The sequence below is a fragment of the Gossypium hirsutum genome, chromosome D02 (assembly GCF_007990345.1).
Source record: "Gossypium hirsutum isolate 1008001.06 chromosome D02, Gossypium_hirsutum_v2.1, whole genome shotgun sequence".
Classification (NCBI taxonomy): Eukaryota; Viridiplantae; Streptophyta; class Magnoliopsida; order Malvales; family Malvaceae; genus Gossypium; species Gossypium hirsutum.
Genome location: NC_053438.1, coordinates 66,624,160 through 66,636,001, shown reverse-complemented (window position 1 = coordinate 66,636,001; position 11,842 = coordinate 66,624,160).

Genomic DNA, 11,842 nt, shown 5'->3' with positions numbered 1-11,842 from the left:
TATGCTTATAACAGATCAATATGATAGCAATTTATATGCTTACAACAAATCAATATGGTAGCAATTCATATGTTTCTAACAAATCATTAAAGTAGTAAAAGACATGCTTATCGTGTGTTTGGTTTAACAATATCATAAGGCATGCTGAACATACAATTTGTAATTCAGATGCAAAAGGCATATATTATTCACATATCATACATATACAGTAATAATTCAGTCATTCAGATAATGAATTCCAATACTCATATTATTAGGGGTTCAATTGAGAGAAATAAACTCTAAAAATAGTTCAGGGACTATTCAAGAACTAAACTGAACAATCATAAAGTTCTGTATAAAACTGTAAAGCAGGGTCACATAGCTGTGTGGCCGGGCCGTACGAGAGGTTTGAAGTTGTGTGGAAGGGTTACACGCCCGTGTGGACAGGCTGCGTAATAGACTATGGCCGTGTGGAAAATGCAAAAGTTAACCTACATGAGAGATACGGCCGTGTGGAAGGTTCTTGGCTGTGTGATTCATGAACTAGCCTAGGGTTTCCATGGTACATGGTCGTGTGGTCCACACGTCCGTGTGGCCCAAATTCTAGACACGGTTTACCCCAATTCACTTGTAAAAGAACACACACCTGTTACCATATTTCTGATCAACGTTATTCACGCTTAATCCTGATTTGATTTACCTAAATTCGATCATTCAAATGACATTACACATAATTTAGTAACTGGTGTCAAGTTTTCGACAAGAATTTCCAATATTTGGTAAGAACGTAAAAGATTATTTAACCGAACGTAAAATTAGCGTTAGATAGAAATATTATGAAAATACGGGATCTAGTCATCGAAAATGAGATGTACTTACCGATTCTTGGCAAGAATAGGAATGCTACTGATGACAATTATAAGACCGATAGCAGGAACGATTGAATAGAGGATGATTTGATTCGGGGAAGCAAAGTAATTATCAATAATTAGGATGGAAATATAGTGTAAAGAAATGGGAAAGAAAATAAATAGAGAAAAAATAGAGAGATGGAGAGCAAATTCTATTAGGATTTGAAAAGGGACAATATGAAAGTCTAATTAGAAAAAAGAAGAGAAAAAAGATGGTGAAATTCTAATTCTATTTAAATTTTGAGAAAGGGCAATATAAATTATAATTAGAAAAGAATTGGTTAAATTCTTAGGGTTTGTAAAACCTAAGGGCTGCATATGCAAATTTTCCAAATTAGGAGCAAGGGGCGGCAATTTGCAAATTTCTGCTATTCTTGGCCAAATTTAAAAGAAAATGAAAGAGGGATAAATGAATCAAATTCGAGTCACTTAGGGGATACTAGTGCTTTAACCATTAGGCCTGAAGCCTATTTTTTTCTTAATTTTAACACTTAATTGCACATATTTTACTTTTCGGGAGACTTGCTGCAATCACAAAATTAAAAGAAAAAGGAAGGGCTCAAACCTAAGACTTCTAGAAAGGAGTACTAATGCTTAACCATTGAGCCTGTAGCTCATTTCTTGTTTATGTTATACATTTAATTGTATACATGTATATTTTGGGGCGTTTTTTGACGAAATTCTGAAATAAAAAAAGAAAGAGGCTCAAACTCGAGTTTACAAGGGAGAGAAGCAAGCTTTTAACCATTAGTCCTGAAGCCTATTTCTTGTTTAGTTCTTATTCGTGACAGTATATATTTTAGTTGTGTTTTTTACCCTAGATTACTAAAAATAAAAGGAAAAGAAATGGGAGAAATAGAGATCAAACTTGGGTATCTAAGGATAGTTACATTACTTAATCACTAGGTCAAATTTAACTCTTACAACATTTATTCTTAAAACGAGGCGTGACACTTGTTAGGGTTTGGAGCAAAATTGCATAAAATAAAACTAATGTGAGGGAAGGAATTTGAACTTGGGTTTTAAGGATAAATTCACTAACACATAACCATCAAACTAGAAACTCATTTATTTATAATTCAAATAATGATAATTGCGCAATTTTCCTTTTTGGTCGTTCCCTGTTTCTCCCCTTTTCCAATTAGGCCCTAACTCAATTAAAATACACTATTTTCAAATTACACATCGTAATCAAGTTTCGTTTCAGATTAATATAATAGAACTTGATTATATTGTTTTAATACTTTAATTAATTATTTATGACCCTAATTTTGATATTTGTTTCAAACCCTCGGTTTATTTACAAACGCACAAGGATAACCTTATAAATCGGGGCGTGAACACTTTCAGTTTTCACAAACCTGATTCTTCTAACCCTATTTTTGGGATGTGAAAATTAGTCCAGTCCAATTTTTGTAACATTAAAATTTTGAATTTTTTATATTTTAAGAAAATTAAAAAAAGCTTTCTTATTTTTGAATTTTAAAGAGTTTTTCATATTTTTATTTAAAAAAATTAAACTTTTTATGTTTTTTAAAATTTGAAAAAATATTTTTTAAAAGTTTTAAGTATTTTTAACAGGCACGGACCAAATTGACAAAAGGAAAGTATTGTAAATGTTGAGTGCTAAAAATTTTATAAAATTTAAAAAGTGGTTGACCCATGAATCGATACAGACTGGTTGACCCGGGCTAAAAAACCATTTAAACTAATAGTTGAATTGGTTTTTATAATTTTTTTATAATTTACTTGCTTTGAACTGATCGAGCCAATTGTAGGTGTGTGAGGATAAAAATAAACTGAAGAGAAATTAACGAAAGCTTCAAAGCGTGTATCAATGTCACTTTTTTTAAGGTTCTATTCGCCTCCACCTATATTATAGTGTGCAAAATAGTTACTGGCAAATGAACCTTGAGGATACAATGAAGCCCAATGACTGTCTACGTTTTGTAATGACAGAAACAATCCACTGAACACTGAGTGAAGCATAGCAAGAGTATCAATTTATATAAAGAATTTTTGCAGTAATTCTTTATAGAACAATCTAGGAATATAAAACACAGTGGGGGAATAAAAATAAACTTTTGATGTGTTTTTTTGGTGTTGGGCAAATGAAATTTGGCTCATATTTATAGGAGTTCTCGTGTCTCCTCATAAGAACACAATTATCTAAATGAAGAGTCACATCTTTTATTATTCAAGGATATATTATTCAATTATCTAAATGAATTATGTATCCTTGAATAATCATGATTCAATGTTAATAATAAAGTGATATAATTGTTGAATTTAAAAGACCTAATTCATCACTATGAGATGTGATAACTCTTGGTTAATAAGTATGTGATATAACTTTTGGTTATTTATAACTTTTCATTCGCAACTATTGAAACACTATATATAGTTTACAAATGTTCCAACACTAGTTATTCTAAGAACCAATTGGTCAGGCTAATTTAAAATTGGTTCAATTGATCTTTTAATTCGGTTCGGTAACCGATCAATTTCTAGTCCAACTAGTGAGGTCCTTTTTAGATGACATTGATACGGTATACGTACGGATTGAATGCAGTTCCCCGCGTGGAGCTTCATAATTGGTCTACCAGAATCTCTCTTACCCTTTGTTTGAAAGCAGAAGTCCACGAGGTTGAAACATGAACTCAGACCCAATGCAGTAATTTAAACCAAAATTTAAACAGCAACTATCATGTTGTAACCAATAACCTTTTTTTTTTCTTTTTTAACAAATAAATTTATGAAATGAAATTACGAAACAAACCAACTAGGATTAGAAACCTTGGGACATCAATCAATATGTCCAAAGCCTCAATGTCCTTTTATTTTATATAATTCTTTTTATAAATATTTTTCACATAATATTATTTACCTAAATAGTTGGTGTATCAAACTATAAATTAAGATATAACATAATTATAAAAAATTATTTTTATAATATAAATTATTTTACTTATGAATATTAATATAAAAATACAAAAAAAAGTTGCTAATGATAAAAAATATAATTATTTTAATGGTTTTTAAACTCAAAAAATAAAATAGCTTAAATTTATTTTTTTAAATTATAATATACAATTCTTGATCAAAGTAAAAAACCATTTAGTAAGAGAAACCTATATAGTAAATGCCCTCTTATAACATGAAAAGAAAATCAAATATGACTTACAAGTAGTTGAAAGAATTAGAGGTTGATTTTTCTCTAAGTATTTGGATTAAATTTGAATTTTGAACTCATTATTATTGAAAATATTTTACCTAAATATCATTCTCGGATCGAATAGAATTAACTTTAAATCATAAAACGGATAAAAACACTTATAATTATAAAAAAAAATAGATAAGAAGTAAATACATCAACTGACATGTTTAGGTAAAAGTGAGCAGTACTAAATACACATAGCAATCACGAGCCTCACAGCCTCGTTTTGTTTTTTATTTTATATAATTGAGGGAGGGGAATGGAGTTATTTGAGATAGAACTTAAACTCTCATACTTATAATATAATACTTTTGCCACCTACCTAAAATTTGTGGTTTTATTAGTAGCTCAAACATTTAACATTGTATTCACTTTTAAGGCATAAAATAAAATTAAGGACAAAACAATCATAAGGAAAAAACTTACCTTATTTACCCTTTCTTTCCCTTATTTATTTTTGAATCAAAGCAATTTTAATCATATCTAGCACATGCTAGTTTGTATTGATCTTCCCTTTCTTGTTTCTTTTGTTAATTTTTCTTTAGCATCATATTCATGGCTATGGCCCCCATAGCAACAGCTAAGCAGCCTACCCCTTTTTTCTTTCCTTGTTTCATGGCACATTTCACCATATCTAAGATTGCCTTATTAATATCAAAAGTAGAATTATGATTAATCATATATTACAAAAAAAAAAAAGTTCCTTATATTTATCTTTGATTTTAACTTGTAAGGAACTTACACAATATATTATGAATGTAGTTGATTTAGTATTATTCCTGTTGATATTACAATTGTTTTACTTTAGTATGCAATATTATCTAATTACTTTAGTATTCTATATTTGTTGGGTTATTCTCTCTAGCATTACAACATACTTTTCGTTATCATCAATTGATCCTTGACCAAATATAAAAAATTAGTAGTAAATACTATGTAATTTAATTAACTGTTTAGTAAGTCCAAATGTATAGAAAATTACTTTTGTCAATAAAATTTTCAAATTATTTAACACGAAATCAACAAAATAATTATATTTTAAAAATAGATATATATTCTAAAATTAAATGCTATTATAATTGTATAAAAATAACTTTTAAAATTTAAAATATGTAGGGTAATTCGATTTGTGTGTAGTTGATTGTAATTACCCAAATTTTCACCCCTATAAGAATTAGAAAGTGTAATTAGAGTGCTCCAATCACATTCAATTCAATGGGATCCCAAACGCGCCCTGAAAATTAAGAAGGATATGATTACTTTAAGTATTACATAAAAAATATTTTAAGCATCTCATGCTAAAATTTATTTATGGTTCTTTTAATAATTGTTGATATGAAGTATGTAACCTCCCCAACCCAGCCTAGACATTAGACTTGAATCCGGGAGATTACATTGGTCACTGAGATGACCTAGTACGATTAGAGTTTATAAATCAGTCATTTTAAAACATTTGTTTATCTTAAAAGAAAACTTAGCTTATTTTTGGAAAAACTTGCGAGTTAACAAAATCCAATTAATTTTAACCTTATTCTTGAAAAGATGACTATTTTTTGAAAACTTAGATAATTTGTTTATTCTTCCAAAATTTATTTATAATCTAGTAACGGAAAAGTGATTTTTAACTTAGTTTTATTAAAACTATATTTCATTCTTAATTAATCAAAAATCATATCTTAAGTTAAGTTAAATGTCATGCATGCTAAGTAAAACCAAAATCTAAGTCCTATGCCACAGTTAAAAAATAACTCCATACAATCTCTGAATAATAAATTAAAATATTTATATAGAAAAATAGAACCGAGCTGAGCCCCTCAGAATGTCGTGTCCACATCCTAACCTAATGGGTTATCTGAAAAGATGGAAATTACAAAGGGAGTGAGCTATGAAGCTCAATGTAAGTTCCATCACAAGCAAAATCAGTGCAACTAGTCGATAAGTTATACTAAATAATAACACATAGAATAATTGTGGATAACTAGCAAATCAAATTATCAGTTTTCGGATTAACCATCAATAGTGTCTCAGAATTTATAACAGCAATTTCAAAATATTAGTATTTCAGTTCACTCAACAATTTATACTCAGATTAACCATTATGAAAAATTCAGTTTGTATAGACATACTTTATAAATGCCATACAATTTTAGTTTAACAGAAAAGATCCTACCTTTTTGCTACACACCATACTATGAGTTCCCAGAACTCATCCAACCTTATAACTCCGGGTTGTGGATAACCCACCACTGATTTACAGTTATTGCCACTTGCTGTGTAACAGTATGTTTTCAATAAAATCGGAACAGTGGTTTCGAGACCACAAATTCGAATTCAAAATTTTTATTTTTATTTTTATATGGTATACAGTATGATAGAAATACCGTGTAAAAATTTCATTAAGAAATTTTATTGTTTACATACCTAATTTAATAAAAAGGACTAAATTGCATTAAGTGCAAAAGTTGATTTCTAATAGCTAAAGGTATTAAATAGCTATAGAATTTGAAACTTGAGGTCTTTATATAGTAAATAGACCATTAAAATTCTTAGTGGTTAAGCATGAATAGTCATCATTGGAAATTTAATGAATTATTAAAGTTAATTTTAGAAATTATCAATTAAAGTGATATTAAATAAAATAAATTAAATCTATTATCATCATCTACCACCAAATAAAGAAGAAGAAGAAGAAGAAGAAGAAGAAGAAGAAGAAGAAGAAAACCTAGCCATGGAAGCTTGAGATATTAGCAAGCTTTTTTTTTTTTTGCTCAATTAGGTATGTATCATTGTCCTGTTTTTAATGATTTCTATGCTTTCAAGATCGTAATAGTTTAATCTAGCTAGCTCGGGGATTAATTTGCAAAATTTTTAAAGTATTAGGGTTTTGCAATTGATGAGTATGCTTAAAGTTTTAAGTTTTATGATAGAAAATGAAAGGTTGTTGTTAGAGAAACAACTTTTGTAAAGAGAATTTTGACGAAATTATTAATTAGGGATTAAATTGAAAAAGATGAAAAATTTATGGTAAATTTGTGAAATTGTGAATTATGTGGACTGATATTAATATGTATAAAAATTGACTAGGCTTGAGTAATGATTAAATTGCATGAAAGTCATTTTCCGAGCCTAGAAACTAAATTGCAATGAATTAAAAGTATAGGGGTAAAATAGTAATTTTTCCAAAAGTATGTGCTGGACTAAATTGAATATGAATTATATTGAATTGAGTTAAATTCATTCGTATAGATTCGGTTAGACCTAGTACGGAGTTAGATCGAGGCAAAGGAAAAATATCAGATTAGTCGCCTTCGTATCTACGTACACTTGTTGAGGTAAGTTCGTGTAATTAAATTTAGTATGTATATGTATTAATAGAATTATATGTATGTGAATTGTATAATTACCATGTATAAATACTGGTTGCATATCCGACGATTTCTGAGTCCCGTTTGAACCTTAAAAATTCGTAGGATACAAATGACATGTCATTAGGGTTACAGATTTGGTTGGGGTTTTGCATGTATTGCGGACACACCATAGCTTGCATGAGCTTCCTGATATTCAACTCGCTTGAGCTTTCCGTTATACAGCTTGCATGAGCTTCTCGATATTCAGCTCTAAGGAGCTTTCCGTTTACAGCTCATATGAGCATACATGTACATGAATTGACAGATTATTGTTCAGTACACCTCGTGTGTATTACCCGTGTATCAAAAGATATTTTAAATGGTTGAACGAGCAATGTTTTGTTATGAGACAATATGAGTTCGATACGAACCATTACATGAATATATATATGAGATACATGGAAATGGATGACACATGTATATGGAACTTGTTTAGTGGTTATGTTCATTCATGTTTATTGGTTATTATATGTTTTTTACATGGCTAACATGTTGAGGATATATGTTTAGGCTTTTGGCCAAGTTGGTTGGAATATGTTGTGAATGCTTACCTTAAATAAGATTAAATGTTAAGTTAAATTCTGAGTTATATGAACTTACTAAGCTTAAAAGCTTATTCTATGTTATTTTATGTGTTTTATAGTGATTCGGAAGCTCGAAGGGGTTGGAAGTTTGACGGAGCTATATCATACTATCCATTGGCTCTTTTGGTCTTTTTGAATATTTAAATTCTGTTATAATGGCATGTATAGGTTATTTTGGCCAATGTTGGCATATAAATGTTTTATTGAGACTAGCCACTTGAATGGGTTGTGTTTGGTATATCTTGTTGTGTATATAAATGACATTATCATATTTGTTGTGTGTTTGATATGGTATAATGAAAGAATGTAAAATGTGGTTTGAATATGCATACATGAATTTGGTTATTTAGGTAAATTAAAACACTTGTTGACATGTCTTTAAATTGTCAATTGAGGTGCTAAGTGCATCTTGGTTGTATGTGGTAATATTTCATGTTTAAGACTTGATTTTGGCTTGTTTTGAATGCCTTATTATGGCTTGTTGATATGCAAATGTTGTGTTCAGGTTGATGTCAAATTGGGTGAGAAATGTGACTTGGAAAATGACCTATTTTCATCCACACGGATAGAGACACGGGCGTGTGTCTCAGCTGTGTATGACACACGGCCAAGTGACACGGTAGTGTGTCGCTTGCATTTTTAAATTTTTGTAAGTCAGTATGCTCACACGACCTAACACACGGGCGTGTGACTTGGCCGTGTGACCCAAGTTAGAGAGTTACACGAGCTGGGACACGGCCGTGTGCCCCTATTTCGAATGCCCACACAACCGTGTGTCCCTTGCAACTTTGAAAATTTTCAATGTTATTTCAAAAAGTCCTTTGAGTACCCGATCTAGTCCCGACTTGTTTCTAACGTGTATTTTGGGCCTCGAGGGCTCATTTAAGGGACAATATGTTTGATTTCGATTGATTTCTGGCATGAATGTTATATGATATGAAATGTCTAATAAATTGATTTGTAAACTCTGATAATGCTCCGTAACCCTGTTTCGACGACAGATTCAGGTTAGGGGTGTTACATATTGTGGGTGCACAACATATTTGTAGATTAAACAAATTGCCACTTGGTTCATGATCGAACCACATATTTTTAGTTACTGCCACTTGTTATGAGTGCACAACATATTTGCTTATTAAACAAATTGTCACTTGCTTCATAATCGAACCACACTGTTTGTAGATCAAACTGCCACTCTTCCTCCGTACATATTATCCCACCCCATGCAATGCAATATGGCCCGCTTTGTAATAGAATAAATTAACACTAGTAGTACTTATTCTTAACATGTTTTCGATTCATTCACTAGTAATTAACATGCTTTGATAGGTATTTCAATAGGGTGGTGTTACTATTAACACTAATAAAGTATCTATTTCACAATGCTAGTAGTATGTATATACACTTCACAAACGATATAGCCATAACACTTTGGTCATTAAATCACAAATTCCACAATATCACACAGTCAAAGACTAAATTGCGCAAATAAAACTCTAAAAACGATTCCGACATATATAGGGACTAAACTGAACATATCATACATATATATAATATTAATAATTCAGTTAATTAGATCATGAATTCTAGCATTAATCATATCATCAAGGGATTTATTTAATAAAACAAAACACTAAAAATAGTTTAGGAACTAATTAGGGACTAAACTAAACAAATCATAGAATTTTGGGTAAAAATTGTAAAATTTGTGAAGTAGGGACACACGATCGTGCAACTGGGCTGTGTGGGAAGCCCTGGACCGTATGGAGGGGTTACACGGCCATGTAACAAGCTATGGCTATTTGGAATTTGCAAAATCAACCTACACGGGAGATACGACCGTATGGTAGATCGTATGAAGAGTCCTAGATCGTGTGAGAATCGAAAAACCTATGGTTTTAATAGGACATAGCCATGTGAAGGGTCGTATGGTCCACACGAGTGGCCCACACGCCCTTGTGGCCCTATTTCGAGGCACGATTTACCCCGATTTGCTTGTAAAAGAACACACACCTTTCACCGAAAGCCCGAATGATGTCCCTTACGATCAAGTTTGGTATGGGGGTACCTAAATTGAGTCCCTCAAATGAAATTTACACAATAATTAATAATTGATTTCAAGATAATAAATGTTTCCGAGAGATGCGAAAAGAACTGATAAAGATTAATTAATCGAATGTAGGGTTAGTGTCAGATAGAAAATTTGTGGAAGTTCAGGATCTAAACACTGAAATGAGATGTACTTATCATTTCAAGGCAAAGATCGAGTTTGATATTGTTGTCAGTTGCGTGATCGGTTGGGAGAACAATTAAATGAGAAGGGTTTAATTTGTGGTATAATTTATGTTCAACAGCAAATAGAAGGTAAATTTTGATGTAAATGAGATGAAAGAAAAGAAAAGATAAGAATAAATAAGGAGGTGAAAGAAATCTTATTTGATTTTAGAGAGGAAACAAAATCCTATTCCTATTGGGAAAATTGGATTAAATATCTAGGGTTTGGGAACCCTAGGGCGGCAAGAGCAATTTTCCCAAAGTTTTGGGACTGAAATTTAAAGTAAAATTTAGAAGTAAAATAAAACGAACGATTTGAACTTGGGTATGGAAAGGAAAAGGAGTAGATACTTAACCATTGGGCTACTGCTTACACTTGTTAAGTTTTCAGTCCAAATAATATTTATTTTAGTATGATTTTCATCCTTGTTTGCTAAAAATTAAAAGAAAAGAAGTGAGAGACGAGTGGATAGAGCTTAGGACCTTTAAGGAGTGCACTAATAACTTAATCATCGAGTCTATTCAATTATTTTGTTATTCATTTCATCTAACCCCCTATATCGATATAAAATGTTAGGGATGAGTATTGATGAGTGTGGAAACAGGATTGTAAGTTTGTCCAAGCCGCGAATTGGATTTAGAGCTCTAGATATTCAGAAAAAAAAACTTAGATTTTGACCCAACTTGAAACGCAAACGGATCCAAGTCAGATTAAAAAAAATTAATGAATGCAATTAAAATAAATAACTAAGATAAATAAAACAGAAGAATAAATCAAATATTAGAACAATAAAAAAGAAAATAAAGAAGATAGATGGAAGAGATGGAACGTGGCGTGTAGATGTCCTAAAGAGCCTTGGAAACAAGAAGAATCTACAACCCCCTTTAAACGACTCTAGTTTTGCCTCCAAGAAAGAAAACTTGGCAAGAAAAAGTTTGAAGATGATCCCCACAATCTGAAAAAATTGTTAAAACTCTTCTAAAAGAAAATTCAAGAAAAAACTTTGAAAAGAAAAACTCAAAGAGAATTTATTAACTCAAAAAAAAAAGTTGTTGAATAATAATGAATTGATGGTTGTACAATGCAAAGGCCTTTATATAGGCTAGCTAAATAAACCTAAATAAAACTCTTGAGTATACTAGAACTCTAATCAACCTAAATAAGAAGTAGTTTTAAATTAAACTTTCTTATTGACATAAAACTCCTAAATAACTTAAAATACTTAATAATTATAAAAAAATTGGAATAAAAAATAACAAAATAATAATATCTAATAAATAAAATATCGTGCTCATATATAATAAAAATTAATCCTAAAATCTGAATCCAATATAATTTAAACTCGATTTAAAAGCCTGAAACTCGTAATTTCCATAGTAATCCCGTCCAAAAATTCTATTTGCGCAGTTTTCATTAAACTCAAAATCGAGTGATTCAAAGTGCGTTTCGAAGCTAAGAGATAGATA